This window comes from Corvus cornix, chromosome 2 (genome assembly GCF_000738735.6).
Source record: "Corvus cornix cornix isolate S_Up_H32 chromosome 2, ASM73873v5, whole genome shotgun sequence".
NCBI classification, from domain to species: domain Eukaryota; kingdom Metazoa; phylum Chordata; class Aves; order Passeriformes; family Corvidae; genus Corvus; species Corvus cornix.
Window position 1 is genome coordinate 116,854,554 of NC_046333.1, and position 15,717 is coordinate 116,870,270.

Here is a 15,717-nt window from a genome sequence, read left to right on the forward strand (position 1 = left end):
AACAGCTGTCCTAGGCAGTGTCCCAGGCCTGTGCGCAAAGCAGCTGCTCAGCAGTCCCCTCCACTGCTGCCTGCCGGCTGCTCCCGTTCGCTGCTCCGCACAGCGTGAGCTGGCTCTGGGAATCAGATGTATGCGCTGCAGAGAGGCAGCTGACAAGGAGTGGTAGATGGAGCAGCTCAGCAGCTGGGACAGGCTTCCACATTCCCCGTGGAAGAGAGGAGGAGGGGAGGAGCCCTGCGAGGGAGATCAGGGACTAAGCTGGGCAAGGGGAAAAGTGCGCTCTCTTTCTCTGAGGGAGGAGGAAGCTCTCTTGAAGATGCACAAAGTATATCTTCAAGACCATCTTTTTCTTTCCTCCCTACCTCAAAGCTGGTTTGAAACTTTAGATGCCTGTGTCGGCCCTTCCTTTCTCTGCATCTCCATACACAGACTTTTGTCTGGAGAACCTGAATTACAGTTCTTGTGTGCGCATGGAGTTGTGTGTTCCTGTCTGAGAGAGCAGCTCTTTGCCAATGCCTCCTGTTTCCAAGTGTGTGGGTAAGCGGGATGAAAAAGCAGAGAGCTCAAGACTATAGGAAAAAATGAAGAGAATGAGCAGGTATTTGGGAAGGGGGAAATGGCAGCACAGAAAAATCAGTACAGAAAGGGTAGGAATGAGAAAAAGAAGTACAGAAGCTGTAGAGCGGAAGCATCTAGCAAGAAAACTTGAAAGAAAATAGTATAAATGGTAATGTAAGACTTCTAAGACAGTAAAGGAACAAAATCCAGTGTCACTGGAATTTTTCATAACCAGTGATGGTGGGGATATGGGAGGAAATACTTGAGGTGGACTGCACCCTAAAGCAGTGGTGTTCCTCACCAGCATTAATTCCTTCTTTTCATCTGACCATCCAGTAAGCCTATTTTTGGCATCAGAAGGTGGTTTGGAAGAAGAAAGTTTACTTGTAAAATGTACAAGCTTGTTAAATGTTCTTGGGACATTTGATTCCCTTTAATCAGTGAAGAGGTTAAACACAGACAACTCAACCCTTAAATGAGCTATGCAACCTATTACAGACTGCTGAACTGCAGATGAATAGCTAGAAGAAAGGTAAGTGCTGAAACTAAATAATTAGAGGAAAACCACATGATAACTCCAGTTGTTTGATTAAAATCAGTAATTCAGACAGTTGTAGCAAGCCAAGTATCTTCTCTGTTAGCTTACTTTTGTTAAGTTACTATCTGGAAAAGGTTACTGTTAAAGTACCTTCCCATTAAGTAATTAGTTAGAGCCCTGCCTGTAGTAATGAAACTCTTTAACAGGCAGGCGTTTCCCCCTTGAAAACTGTTTGGATGAAATGAATATTGTTCAAATCAACGAAAACTTAACCCCTCCCCACCCCCTGGGGAAAAATGCAGATGTGTGAAACCCCTGCTCTTAAGCCTGAATACAGAGTTGGTAGGTCTCCTGTGTCGTGGTTTTCCTTTCATGTCAGTAGGCAGAAAACTGTTCACTGAAGAGCAGTTATTTAAGTGACTGGTTTGTTTTTATTTATATAAAATGAATCAACAAAATTAATATAGTCAGTGAAAATGGAAATCACTATGTACTTTAAAATCAACAGAAGTCATCTTAGTAACTATTTTTCAGTGATTTGAAGCTAGCTTTATCATGGGAAGGCTGTAATACTTGTGGTTAACCAAATTACTGTTTTGTTTTTAGGTATGTTGGAAGGAAAGTGAAGTTCTTTTGCTTTTAAGTTGAAAGAAATTTCTGTGTTGATTCCAAGGCTTGTTGTTTCTTTTTTTGTGTGCAAAACTGCAAATTATTTTGGCTGTGAGATGAAGCTGGTGATTGACAATTCATCTGGTTTTGATCAATAGCTGAAAACTAGGCATGGTTATTAGGACCACGTTAGCAGTGAGTTGCTGGCTTCAGTAGGGTTTGATAGATCCATAAGAACCACTGCAATGTTGGGAAGTTCAGTCAATGTGCTTGGTTTGTCCGGCCCTCCTTTGAAGCACTCTTCACTGAAGGTTTTCAGAAGAGCTTGGTGGCCATGGGGTGGGAAGGCTGGCTCTGCTGTGGCAGAGCAATCCACCAAGGGGCAAAGCAGGGAGCAGGAGTAGCTTGCTTGTTTTCACGGTGGAGGCATCTGTCTTGGGCTTGTGAGATTGTGCTCTCCAAAATACTCAAATGATCTGGAGAAGAGTGAAATGTTAGATGGCAAAATTTCCTGCTGCTGTTAATATACCCAAAGCAGTGCCAAATGCGGATGTGGTGAAGAACATAATAAAAACGAAATAAAATAATTAGAACTATAATAGGAGAGTCAATTGCTTGGCCATTAAGTTGTGTGAGTCAAGACATGGCCTGAGGAGGTTTAGATTGGATATTAGGAAAATTTTAATCACTGAAAGGGTTATCGAGCATTTGAACAGGATGCCCAGGGAAGGTATAAAGTTGCCATCCATGAAAGTATTTAAAAGATGTATAGAAGTGGTGCCTAGGGACATGTGGACATGCTTAGGGACATGGTTTAGTGGTGGACCTGACAATGCTGGGTTTACAGTTGTATTTGGGGATCTTAAAGGCCATTTCCAACCTAAATGATTTTATGGTTCTGTGGTACTTGGGCAGTGAAATGGCAGGCAGACACCTTCTTGGGAGCAGGTCTGGGTGTTAGATGGCTGTCTGAAAATATGCTGTTAAAGAAACAGCATATTTTAAAGTTAAAGAAAGAAATCACTAGGAATTGTAGTGAAAGTAGTAGAGAGCAAACCAAAGGTTATTACCTGTATGCATGGTATGCTGGTGAGGTAAGTGCTGTGAAGTTCTGTGTCCCTTCCTCTGGCCTCAGAAAATACAGCAGCACTTGAAAAAGCACAGAGGGTGGTGTTTTAGTGGGGAAGAGAAAGAGAGCTGGTGAAAGCCTCTAAAATTGGGAGTGATACAGGGGGTGAATGTGAAGTAAGGGTTGTTTGTCACCTGTTTTTTGTCTCCTTGAATTCTTTTTAGGTATTCAGCAAGTTGTCAAATGGTGAACTCAGAACTGCACATTAAGATGCTGATCTCTGAGATGTTGCACAGAAAAATGCATCATTATTTGATGAACATAAAGGCACCACATTTGGCTCAGCAGATCTGTACCATGCATAAGTGACTGAGAATTTGTTACTGGTTTGCATCTACTGTGTACATGTCTGGTTCTTGTCCTCTTCCACACTATCAGAGGTGATATCAGGTTAGGCAGGCCTTTGGAGGCCTAATGCTGTGCAGTTGTTCTTACATATCATTATTTTCAGAGCATTTTGTTAGTGATAGAGGAAGTGTAGGAGTTTTCTTTGCCAAGAATAGGCTGTCCTGGGTGTGTTGTTACACACAACTTATTTACCCACAGCTACTGTGTGGGCTGAAGTTTCGAGTCCTGTTCATTTATCATGTTCCACAAATGGGATCTACATTATTTATAGTCAAACACAGGAGTATTTAAATGACAAACAGGTATGGTATAACCTCCATGCCTGACTAAATGGGAGAGCTCAACAATGGGCACCAACAGTGTTGAAGGATGCTGGGTTGCAGTGTCCAGGTTCTGGTGGCGAAGGAGCTCATTTTGTGTGTGTTACCGGTTCACTGCCAGGTTTATTCTGCTGGCCTTATTATCTGTGGGCATGTGACTTTGCTTTAAATCATAACTCATAGCTGTGTTTGGTATGAACACATTCTTTTGAAATTTCCTGCCCTCCCTTGCAGGGGAGGAGGCAGGGAAAAAAGTCCTGCTGAGTCACCAGCTGTATCACTCCTTTCACAGGCCCTTCCTGCAATTTCAAACCCTGTGTTGCTGCCTCAGTTTAATTTATACTTGGATATACCTGAATGGAGAGGGATATTAATGAAAACTATGATCACCTGCATTGGTTTGATGCACTATTCTAACTTGGCAGAAAGTAGAGGTTAAATCAGTTTCTGCTGGCACACTAAAATGAAGTTGTCTTTCTCCTGGGTGTTTGTTTTAATGCCTAAATGTAGTAAGAAGAGATTGACCCGTAACTGTCTTCCCATGAATTATCTTTCAGTGTGTTTCCTGTAAGTATATGTAGTAGCAAATGATGCCACTTTGAATAGTTAGGATTATTCCCATAAATAATATTCATAAGCAATTTCCCACATCTCCAGAGAGAATTGTTGTCTTTTTAATCCCTCAAATGTTTAACTTTTTGACTATTTTCCTGCTGATAAGTAGAACAAGTCTGATTTATGAAAAAAAAAAAAAACTACCTAGAAACACTATTGGGTACTTTTTGTTTTGATGCAGAGGCTATTTCACACGACTGTTAGCTGGTCTTTGGGGTACTATATATGCTGCATATTCAGCAAAGTCTTGTGGCTGTGTGCCCCTAGGAATTCTAGTTGCCTTTTTCAAGTATTCACAGACCAGCAAGCCAGTGTATGTTGGCAAGATTTTTGAAGCTGCTAGACTAAATGGAATTAAGAACCCACAAATACTGATCTCTAATTAATTACAATTGTATATTATTTTTATGTGTAGATAAGCATGAGTGTGTGTGTATTTATATAAAATATATGTATAAAATATAGTCAAAATAAGAAGTTGTGCATAGTAACAAAAGAGAAGACGGGAAGAAAATCCACAGTATTCATATAAAAGTAAATGTTGATAGCAGTATTTTTTTCTTAAAAGTTTACAGGCTTCTGCTGTATTTTGTTAAGACTCTGAAGAATCCTTGTATTTGAGCAATCTAAGCAATGTAATTAGCTATAATTTTCCTGCTAAAAGAAAAGCAGACCATAAAATCTACCTTTGGTCAGAAGTGTTGAAGTTATTTCACCCCTGTGGAGTAGAATCATCTGTTACACAGATAACTTGATCCATCTGTGAGTGAGTTCCCATGCAGGTCTCTCAAAGGATACAATAATTATTATGAAATACTGTGTCCAACAAAAGTTCATATTCTAAAACTCCTCAGTTACATTCCAGTCTAGCAGTTAATATTAACATATCCAGAGGCTTATTTCTTCCTCACCCTTGAAAAGGCTGTGTGTGCTTTTGTAAATAAGGACTTGAAGTGATTCTTCAGTGAATAGCCCTTTGGGCCAAAGATTTGCAGTTTTGAGGTGGTTTTGCTATGAACTTTTTTGTCTTTTTTACTGTTAAGGAGGCACAAGCTACTTCAGGAATACTTCTTCCCTCAGGTGCCATGATTTAAATGTGATGAAAATAATTTGTGCCATTAAATTATCTGCTCTGAAGTTTTGGGTAAAGCCAGTTTGTAGCATTAGCATAAAAACACAAGTCTGCATCAGCATAGTGATTTGTAGGTTTAAGAGTTACCCAACTTGTTCTACAGCATGGGTATTTTGGAAGTTTCTATGATATGTTGGTGACCTTAATGTATTGTTTCCTGAAATCATTAGCATTTTCTGAAGAATCACCCAGCTAGAAAAATTTTTAAATTTATGCTGCTTGTTTAGTACTTCAGTATTGTGTTCTTATCTGCTGGTGATGGTCACTTCCAGTGGGACTTGACAGTCATCTTGCTTTCCCATGGTCAAAAGATGTTGTCCTACTTTATATTTATTTGAACAAATTTAAATCTGTTGTTTCAGAGAAGCTTTTTTTAATGATTGAAAGCTGACAGTCTAATAAAAACCTTCATGTCTGTATCATCATCAGCCTACAGAATTACAAGGATGGAAAATCAGGTCAAACGAGAGGAAAATGCTTGATTTAAAAAAAAAAAAATTAAAACAAATTCTTTAAATACAGTGGCAATCTTAATAAGGAGCAAGTTGCAGGCAAAGTAATAATTTCCTGCCTTTTTACTATGGATCCTTCTCCTGGGATTTTGTCCTCCTCTTTGTCGTGGAATTTGAGGCATCCATTTATTTTAAGCTATCCTGCCCTTGCTTGTATCTTGAATGCAAGTGTCACAAACTTGCATAAGTGTGCTCTCTTTTTTTTCCTCTGTGAATTAAACTGACACTGTGGAGTGTCAATTCCCACTATTATGGGACACCACCACTTTGAAGTGTAATTTTTAACTTTTGTCTGTAAAAAGTGTTTTCTCCCTTGGTTCAGTGAGCTTTTCACTTTTGAATTTTCAGATTTCGTTCTTTTAATTGTATGATGATACGTGTATTTTACTGGTGATAATGTAGTCTGGATTTGGGGAAAAAAACCCCCTTGTTTATTTTTTTCTTTAGAGATGTTATCTGTAAATATTTATAGACTTCTCAAGAGAGTTATAAAGTTTGGTAGCTAAAGAGCAAGGTTTGACACCCTTGAGTGGTTAAAGCATCTATTTGTACATCTATTCTTTTTAAATATTCTCAAGCTTGCCCGTGCAGTTTAAAGATGGTGAAGATGCTTCTTGGTGGCTGGTAGAGCAGAGTAGGAAGTGTGGGCAGGAAGCAGTGATCAGGTAAGGGGCAGTGGAAGGCTGAGTTGATCTGACAGACCAGTGCTGAACAGAAGGAACAGGGAGGAAATGGCCAATGTCTGTGTTAAAATGGGGACAGAGGTGTTTAGGGAGTCACTCCACCTCTCTCTCTGCTTGAATCACCTGCCTCTTGAGCCCTTGCCAGAGGCAGCCATTTGGTGCAGTGGTGCCTGTTACTGCTCTTCACAGTGCTTTGTGTCACCATGCTGTGGGCAAATAGCCCACTGACAGCTTCCCAGCATAGCTGTGTGAATTCAGTAACTCGCAATATCTAATCTGCTTTAAAAAAAAGTCCACGCAAATAAAGGTGGCTGTGGCCTGGCATACAGAACCTTTGCTGTTTCCTTGCATCAGCCTGCCTGATCATGTGGTGAACGGGCTTATCTGGCCAGGTCATGTTCCCAGCAGCTCTCCATTGTGTGACCACAAGATCGCCCAAGTTGGTGGTGTGGGAGTGGGCATGGTTGCTGGGGCAGAATGGGAACTGCCTCTTCTTCTGGCAGTGTTTTCAGGCCCTCTAATACCCTTACACAACTTGTGTTTTTGTTGCACTTGCCCTAAGTGACCAGCCCTTGAATCCTCCCTCAAATTTTGATAAATTAAAACTAAAACTTAGAAGTCTTTGAAAGTCTTGTTTTATTGAATTAGTGACAAACAGGCAACCTTCCAACTTCTACCGACTTCTCTCTTACTCCACACAAATATTAATGACTGATTTGATTTCAGGAGGGTTTTCTTTGTTAGAAAAGTGGGGCTGTTTTCCAACTGAAGTATTTGCAACTATTTTGTTACTGGAGAGGTGAAAGAACATCCCCTTTCTACCAAAGAGCTTGGCACAATTTCATTAGGTGTGTCATGTTGAAGATGCTTCCAGTGTCAGTTTATGAATTGTCTTCTTTGAGCACTGAATGGGATTTTTTTTCTTTTTTTCCCCCTCAGCATAGAGAATTGTTTAAAAGCATGGCAAGCTAGAAAAAAAACTCAGATTAATTTTTTTAGTCATCTTTATGAGGAAACAGAACTGAGACACAGGATGACTTAAGTGATCTGAGTGTGGGTTTGCTCTTTCCAGAGTTTTTAAATCATTCTTTTTGATTTTACTGTACTTTATACATTACCTACTTAGTTAGAATTTTCTCTGTTCCTGGCAAGGTTGGTGTAGCCAACAATAGTGTTGCCTCTGTTTATGAAGAGGAACATAGAGATGATGGCCATAAATTTTGTAATTTATTCAAAACCAAAATTCATAAAATCCCCAATTTCAGTTCTTACTTGGCTATCTGTTACACTAAAATGTGCCGTCTCCTTGCTCTCTGTCACTTCTTCTAGTATTGCTCTTGCTTAAGAGTGCAGCTCAAGAAGACTGAGATGACTAGTCTTAACAGTTCAAAGCAGGAAATCACACTTCTTGTGTAGGAATTTGATAGTTTTAGAGGTTAACATGAGAGTATTGCAGTTATACAAGATATGGAACAAAAAAAGTGGATTTTTCTGATTTTTTTTGCTGTTGGGCTGGGAGGAATCTTTGTTCCTTTGCTTTTGTTGTTCCTCAGTACTGAGGATCAGGATGCAGCTCTTTCCTGTACTCCTCTTCAGTGGTTTTACTGTGTTAGCCAAGCTTAGGAGACAGCAGCTCTTGTGTTATGCTAAGCAAGCACAAATATTAAGAACTTCTGGGAATAGGTTCATACTGCATGGGTTGCTGCTGTAGAAATTAAATGTTAAGAAATCACAGACTGATAGAATGACTTGGATTGGAAGGGACCTTGAGGCGGATCTAGTTCCAACCACCCCACCACAGGCAGCGATGCTGTAGTGGGTTGACCCTGGGTGCATGCCACCCACTAGATCAGGTTCCTCAGGTCCCCATCCAGCCTGGCCTTGAACGTTTCTATGGGTGGGGCATTCACAAGTTCTCTGTGCAACCTGTTCAGTGCCTCTGTACCATCTTGAAAGAATTTCTTCTTAACATCTAATCTAAATCCTCTCTTAGTTAAAAACAATTCCCCCTTGCCCTGTCCCTATCTGCATGTGTAAAAAGGTGCTCTCCCTCTTTTTTTCTAAGCCCACTTTAAGTACTGAAAGTCCACAATCTTAACTAAAGTTGTGACTTTGGAATCTTGGCAGGTTTCTATGGCATACTATTAACCTTTTAATTTTGGAAAATTGCAAGTGTTTGTCTTCATGAATGCAACACATTCTTCAGTATGCAAACCCAAATGTACCACTGATATATTACTATAATGTTGTAGGGAGTGCCAAACATTTATTTAGGCTTCAACTTCCACTTTTTAAATATTTGTATTAAAATATAATTTTAATTTATATTAAAATATAAATTTGTTTATATTTTCTTAAATATAAACTCTTGTTATTTTAGTCATAGAGGAAATTTTCATATTATACAAGAGTTCCCAAAAGGAATGTATACCCACTTGCAGTAGACTTTTCTTACAACAGACTGAATTATTTAATTGGTTGAATCAGAAAAATTAGTCCATGTTAATTGTGCTAGTTAAATTGTGTTTTATTATGTCTCTGTAACTCCCAGAAATAAAAGAACATGACCACAGTAGCTGAGAAGTTATTAGTTCCACAGATTTTTTGGATGTCATTTTCCTGTAAGAGAAGAGAGGACTCATAACTAGCTTCATAACAAACTTCCTAATGTCTAGTAGTCAATATGAACTCGTGTTTTTTCCACTCTGCTTTTACATCTCCTTTCTCTCCAGATGGCCCTCCATCCACTTGCATTCTGGTACTTCATATCTTTTTTGGCCCTGCAAGACTCTGATAAGCGTGATAATACTGTAATTTTCCTTACATGTGAGCACTGAATGATATGAAGTCCTTAATTTTATTTTTGGAAGAAATCTTTCTGTACCAGCCAATTGTTGCTAAATATAGTGGGAGGCTTATAATACAGAGTGCATGTTTGAATTTAAAGTGACACCATACCCTAAAAAGTTGACATCACAGTTTACTTGTACAACTGTGTATGAAATAATGCAGTCATTAGAACTGGTCTAAAACTTAGGGCATTACAGTTGTTATTTGAATTTGTTTGGTAATGGGATCTTGCAGATGTCTACTGGGGCAAGCATTGTCAGAGATGGACATAGGGACACACGCCTGCAGTACCGGAATACTGCTTGGTTTTAAGTGTTTCTCTCTGCAGGCCTCCTTTGAAATACTTCAGGAAAACTTGTTGAAAACCAAATAATGCTGTACCTAGGGTATTAGACTGTTGTTGGAGGAATCTTTTCTGACTGACACAGGTTGGTTGGTGGGTGTCAATATTGTTGGTGTTCCTGTTGGCTGTGCTTGAGGTGCTCTGCAGCAGTGGCGAGTTCCTGCAGTTCCCTGCTGCTCTGTAAAGCAACGCCCAAAAATGTAACTCAGAAACTCTTACGGCAGTTGGGGTGAGTTAAAAGTGTTGCTTTAGACACAGCTTTCCAGCTATAATGTAGCATTACAATATAACTTGAAATCTAGATCTGGTATTGCTGTAGGCATGTCTGATTTAAGATCTGCCTATAGGGATTTTTACATTTTACTATAGGTTGTGTGAAGGATGTCTGGAGCAAGGATAGTAAAGATATTTGCACTAAAGATAAGGTATTTCATTGAACAGTGTTAATCAAACAGGTTGGACAATCTAAGTTATGAGTTACCTCAGTTTGTGCTGCTAAATGCGGTTTGTCTACAGAAAATGAAGTGTGGGATTTTTGGTGGGTTTTGTTGTTGTTGGTTTGGTTTTGGGTTTTGGGTTTTTTTGGGGTTTTGGGGGGTTTTTTTGTTGGTTTGGTTTTGTATGTGTGTTTGGGGGGATTTTTTTGTTTGTTTTTTTTTGTTTATTTTGTTTTGTTTTGCATCCTCCCTCCCAGTTCTAATGACACCTTTTGGTTTAATTCTTAGTTTAGTTCAGTTACTAGAGGAGTTGGGAAAAGCCTACCTGTGACATGGCATAGCTAGCATATTCAAAGGCTATTTTCATTTGTTGCTGTGACTATAGAGTCTGAGAAGTACCTTGGGCTCTTTGACATAAATGGATCTTAGCAGCAAATATAACATCAATGGATTTTTAGCAAGTCTGTGATTTCAAGCCCACTTTGTCATACTGAAGTTAATAAAATACAGCAATGAAAAGGCCATATGGAGAACTGCTGTCTTCCCACCTGAAAAGAAAAATAAAGTTGATTACTGATGATCAGTTCTGGTTTTGTATCTCATGTGTATCTGTTAAGATTTCTTTAAGTTGGTGTTTCCAAACCATGGTCTGTTATACCTCTGAAGTCCCCTGCAGACTACGTTTGTGTGGCCTGGGAAAGTTGATTATAAGGAGAGTAGGTTTATATAATAAGCAAAAAATATGTGGGAAGTTTATAAAGAGAGTTACATGTCCACTACCAGAAGCTTGCAGATCTTGACAACAGAAACAAAAAAGAGGGAAGAGGGAAATTGACAGAACAGAATTCTGTGGTGTAATGTAAATCTCACTTTCTGATGAGATCTGCTCAGGCTGGTGTCTGAAATGACAGTGGTTGCATTTCAGTGTAAAGCTAAGTGTAGGGACCTCCAGTCCCAGAAAAGTGTATTGTCACCAGTACTGCTCAATGTCTTCATCAATGACACTGACAGGGCAATCAAGTGCGCCCTCTGCAAGTTGGCAACACCAGGCTGGGTGTTGAGGTTGACGTGCCTGAGGTCTGGGATGGCACCCAGAGAGAGCTGGACAAGCTGGAGAAGTGGGTCTGTGTGAACCTCATGAGGTTCAGCAAGTCCAAGTGCAAGGTGCTACGCTTACATCAGGGTATCAGTTACAGACTAGGGGTTGAAGGGATTGAGAGCAGCCCTGCTGAGAAGGACTTGGAGGTGCTGGTGGATGAAAGACTGCGCATGACCTGCCAAAATGTGCTGGCGGCACAGAAAGCCAGTTGTGTCCTGGGCTGCACCCAAAAGCACTGTGGCCAGCAGGTCAAGGGAGGTGATTCTGTCCTGCTCTGCTCTTGTGGGACCCCACCTGGAGTGCTGCGTCCAGCTCTCCGGTCCTCAGCACAGGGAAGACATAGATCTCTTGGAGTGAGTTCAGAAAAGAACATGAAGATATCGGAGGTCTGGAACTTGTCTCCTGCGAGGAAAGGCTGAGAGAGTTGGGGTTGTTCAGCCTGGAGAAGAGAAGGCTCTGGAGAGACGTTACTGCAGCCCTTCAGTACCTAAGGGGGGGCTTATAAGAAAGATGGAGAAAGATGGGTACAGACTTTTTAGCAGGTCTTGCTCTGATAGGACAAGGGCTAATAATTTTAAACCGAAAGAGGACTGGTCTAGATTAGATATAAGAAAGACGTTTTTTATGGTAAGGGTGATGAAGCCATGGAGCAGGTTCCCCAGAGAGGTGGTAGATGCCCTATCCCTGGAAATGTTCAATGGCAGGTTGGATGGGCAGCCTGATCGAGTTGAAGATGTCCCTGCTTATTGCAGGGGGATTGGACTAGATTGCCTTTAACATCTTTTCTGACCCAAGCCATTCTATTATCTCTCCAGGAGGGAGTTCTCTGTTGGCTTCTGATGGTGTATCCACACCTCACATGAAAGTTATGGATTATATAGTGCCACCTTTTCTGGAAAGGCCATGGAAAGACCAAAGAGAACAAACACTAAAAACGTTATGTGTGTTATGATGTTATATTTGCCTTTGGCTTTGAAGGGAACTGGGCATAGCTGAGCCTTTTCTGGGGGGCTGTAGATTTTCTAGTGGGAAGTGTCAGCATGAAACCACAGTCACCCGAGTTTGACAGGTCAGTAAGCCACCTAGAAAAAGATGGCTTTAGCCTGTGATATGTGCCCTCCATATCTGTTAACTTCTTCCATCAGATAACCTTTGTGTAACTTGAATCAGTGGGAATTTGTTGGTGGGTCACACAAACAAGGTCATTGTTTCCATTTCAAAGGGTGGAACTGTGCTGATGGTAACACGCCTGGGGTTATGGAGGTGACCACAAACCTCCTCTGTCTCCCGCCCCCACCATCCTGGGCGAGCTCCTCCACGTCTGCCTGGTGCTCTGAGGGGTGCTTGCCTCAGAAACCCTACCTTGAGAAGAGTTAGCACTGCTTGTTCATCAGCTCCTGCACACTTTCTTGAGTGTCAGCTTGACTTCTCCTGTGCATTTACATGTCCTCAAAAAAGCCTTTGAGTATTGTCTTCTGTGTTGCTTTGTCTTCTAGTAGATCTAGAATATAACCTCTGCAGCTTCAGGATGTGACCTCCTGCATTTAAAGGGCTTTTACTGACTGTCTAATTGGATAATCAAAAATTCTCATGCAGAACTATGGGGACTGGTACATAAAAAGCATACTAGCAGTGCACGTGAAAATGTCTACCTTACTTCAATGTTAGAAAACCACCAGTTTATTTCTTGCAACTTCCAAATACAGAATTACTTAAATCTTGATTAGCATATTTTCCTTTTAACTCAGAAATATTTTCTGTGAGTTGTAGATGCTGAAGAGGTAGATGCTTGTATTCATAATTCAGGCAAAGAAAACATTGTGGGGAGGGAAATAAATATCCAAGAAAACTTCGGTTGTAAGTAGTTGAAATATGATCTGCAGGTTGTCTTGCTTTTTCAGTGATCGGCTGTGTAAGACTTACTTGTAGATGTAAAAGATAAGAACTCTGTCCTTTCTGTCTCTTCTAAGTGTCTCTACATCAGTTTGTATCAAACTTAGCCAAAAACAAAGCAGTTTTGTAAACCACTCAATTGCCTCAATGGGTGGGGATAGAAGAAGGGGTTTTAGATTATTAATTAACTGGTCTGGAGAGCCCTCAAAGCAGGCCGTGGACTTCTGGGCTGGGAGCTCTGGGGTAATTTCTGTGCAAGAGGTTACTCTTTTTCTGAGAGAAGAATCTGTTCTACCTTCGTTTATCCTCATTGATTCTGGTCTCTTGTATTAGGAATGTTGTGTGTAGGAAGCTCTTGAGGAAGAACAAGTTTTCCAACACAGCATTAGAAAGAGGTGAAATTCTCTCAGGAATCTTTTCAGTTGCAACATTCCTGTTGGCAGGTTAAGACAGAGGCCCAGCAATTGGACACCGGCTCCCTCCTGCACTAACCCACTCCTTACAAGTATATCACTAATATTTAAATGATGTAACTGCATAAATGAACAAATGATGGATGACCAGTAATTAAATAATTGCCTACTTCTTCTTTTCTCAAGTCTCTATTGTCTAAAGTACTTGAAAATAAAAATGACTTCTGCAATGTTTGGGAAAAATTGCCCAAACCAGGGAATAGAAAAGTTATTGCAAAAGAACACTGGGACTGTGGCATCTTTATTTAATAAGCAGCCCTTTCTATTTTAAACATCATTGTTGCATTTTATATGACTGTCATGATACAAAGACAATTACTTGTCAAAAAAAATTTATAAAAACAAACATTTGAAATCACAGAGGTTTTCTTTTGGGTATCTGAGTAATCACATTCATAGCTGTGATGACTCAAGGATGTGTGTGAAGTTAGATTTATAAAACAGGTAATACTTCAGGGTTTTTCAGGTTATTTTGGCCAGTGTAGTTATAAAAGCTGTTTGGGTAGCCAACTGCTTTTTTCAGGTTTGAAGATAAAACTTCTGTGACCAGGAGCTTGTTTTACCAGCCCTATTAGTCTGCTTAATAGATACTTTCTTCCCCTAGAAAATGAAACATAAATGTTTTTTCTAAGCATATTTAACTCTTTTCTGAACTACTATGTTCGATGTTTGTCATATTCCAAATTGCATTTGTTAAAATGCATTTATTTTTTAATGTAAACAAGATTTTGCTGTTGATTTTTACTGTTCCCAGTCATTAGAAGCAAAGTACTTGTAAAGGTTGTCTGGGCCTTTTGAGTTGAGCTTCCAGTTGTCACGTGTGCCATCTTATGAACTGCTTTTCTAAACCTCATCAAACTTAAAGAGCACTTGGCTTTTGCTTCCAGTATTCCTGTTTTTTGAAATTCTTACCCAAATCAGATTAGTTTGAATGTTGGAATGGCGTCTGATTCTGTCCTAAATTTATCAGATGCCAGTTTTATACTCAATTCGCTCTGGTATCAATTTTACCCATCTTAATTATTTTCATTTCCTGTATTAGGATCTGTCAGTGTTTTGAAAAGTAGTAATCTATCTAAAGTAAGTTAAATTCCCTTTAGACTTCTCCTTCAAGATAATCTGTACTCATGTCTGAGGTGTAATTGTTGATGTGGATGATCAGAATTTTGTGCAATGTTGTACTCTGGCACAAATACTTCCCTAGGTTTACTGGAAACAATCTTGAGAGGCACTTGAACATTTTAATTTTCTTTTCCTCATTGTACATCACACCAGTTGTTTACAGACATCCTGTGGTTTAAGTGCAAACTATTTTGGTCTTTAGCTACACAGTCTTACCTTGTTTTACGTAAGTATAAATAAGTAAAAAAAAAAATTAGGGATAATAGAATGGCACAAAAATTACAAGTACTGAAGTATTTCAAGTTTGGAAATGCATATGAAATACTGATTAAATTTGAGAGGGCTCTACATTGATGGGTTTAATTTCTGTGTTAGTGTTTTGAAGTTGTGAGGTGTCCACAATTCTGTGCATCTCACTTAGAACTAGGATGGTGAGTAAGCACAAGCTGCTCCACTGCTACCAGAGACATGCAGCTGTGTAATGCCTAAAGGACACCTTCCCTGGCAATAACATTTAAAAATACTAATTCCTCTTACTCATCTGCAATCCTCTTCCCACAGCTTGAGCTCAGGACTATAATGGAACCTATTATGGGGAAAAGGTCTATGACTCAGCCATTGAGCCATGCAAACTCTTGGCTTCTTTAATTGGCACCATTAAATCTTTAGTAGTTTTTCTCTCATAATATATAGGTGTCATTGGTATAAAATGCATCACTGCTGAAGATACATTGTACCTTTTTCTCTCTGATTTCTGTGACTTGATCAACTATAGGTGTTTAAAGGCTGGTTAATCAGATTTTTTTAGAATTACTGCTTAACTATTTAGGAGTGTATTGAAAACAAAATGGAAGAAAGCCACTGCACAAATCATTACTTTCCAGGTTGTTTTCCTTTTCTGTTTAGACACGGGAGAGGGAAAAGGAAAAACCTGCCTTTGCATTGTGTTTTATCTTCATAGAAGTTTTTTGACCTGAAGACTGGGTATCTCCTACATGACAGGATGGGGGAAGTTAATTTTTAAGTGTATTACCAGGGGAGAGTTGGCATGATGTA

The 15,717-nt window shown here is 39.7% G+C and overlaps 1 protein-coding gene across 9 annotated transcripts in view; it reads left to right on the forward strand.

Annotated features, from left to right (window-relative positions):
* CHD7 (chromodomain helicase DNA binding protein 7) overlaps nucleotides 1-15,717 on the forward strand; it is a 133,790-nt gene that overhangs the window by 44,405 nt on the left and 73,668 nt on the right. The gene's annotated exons all lie outside the window — the stretch shown is intronic.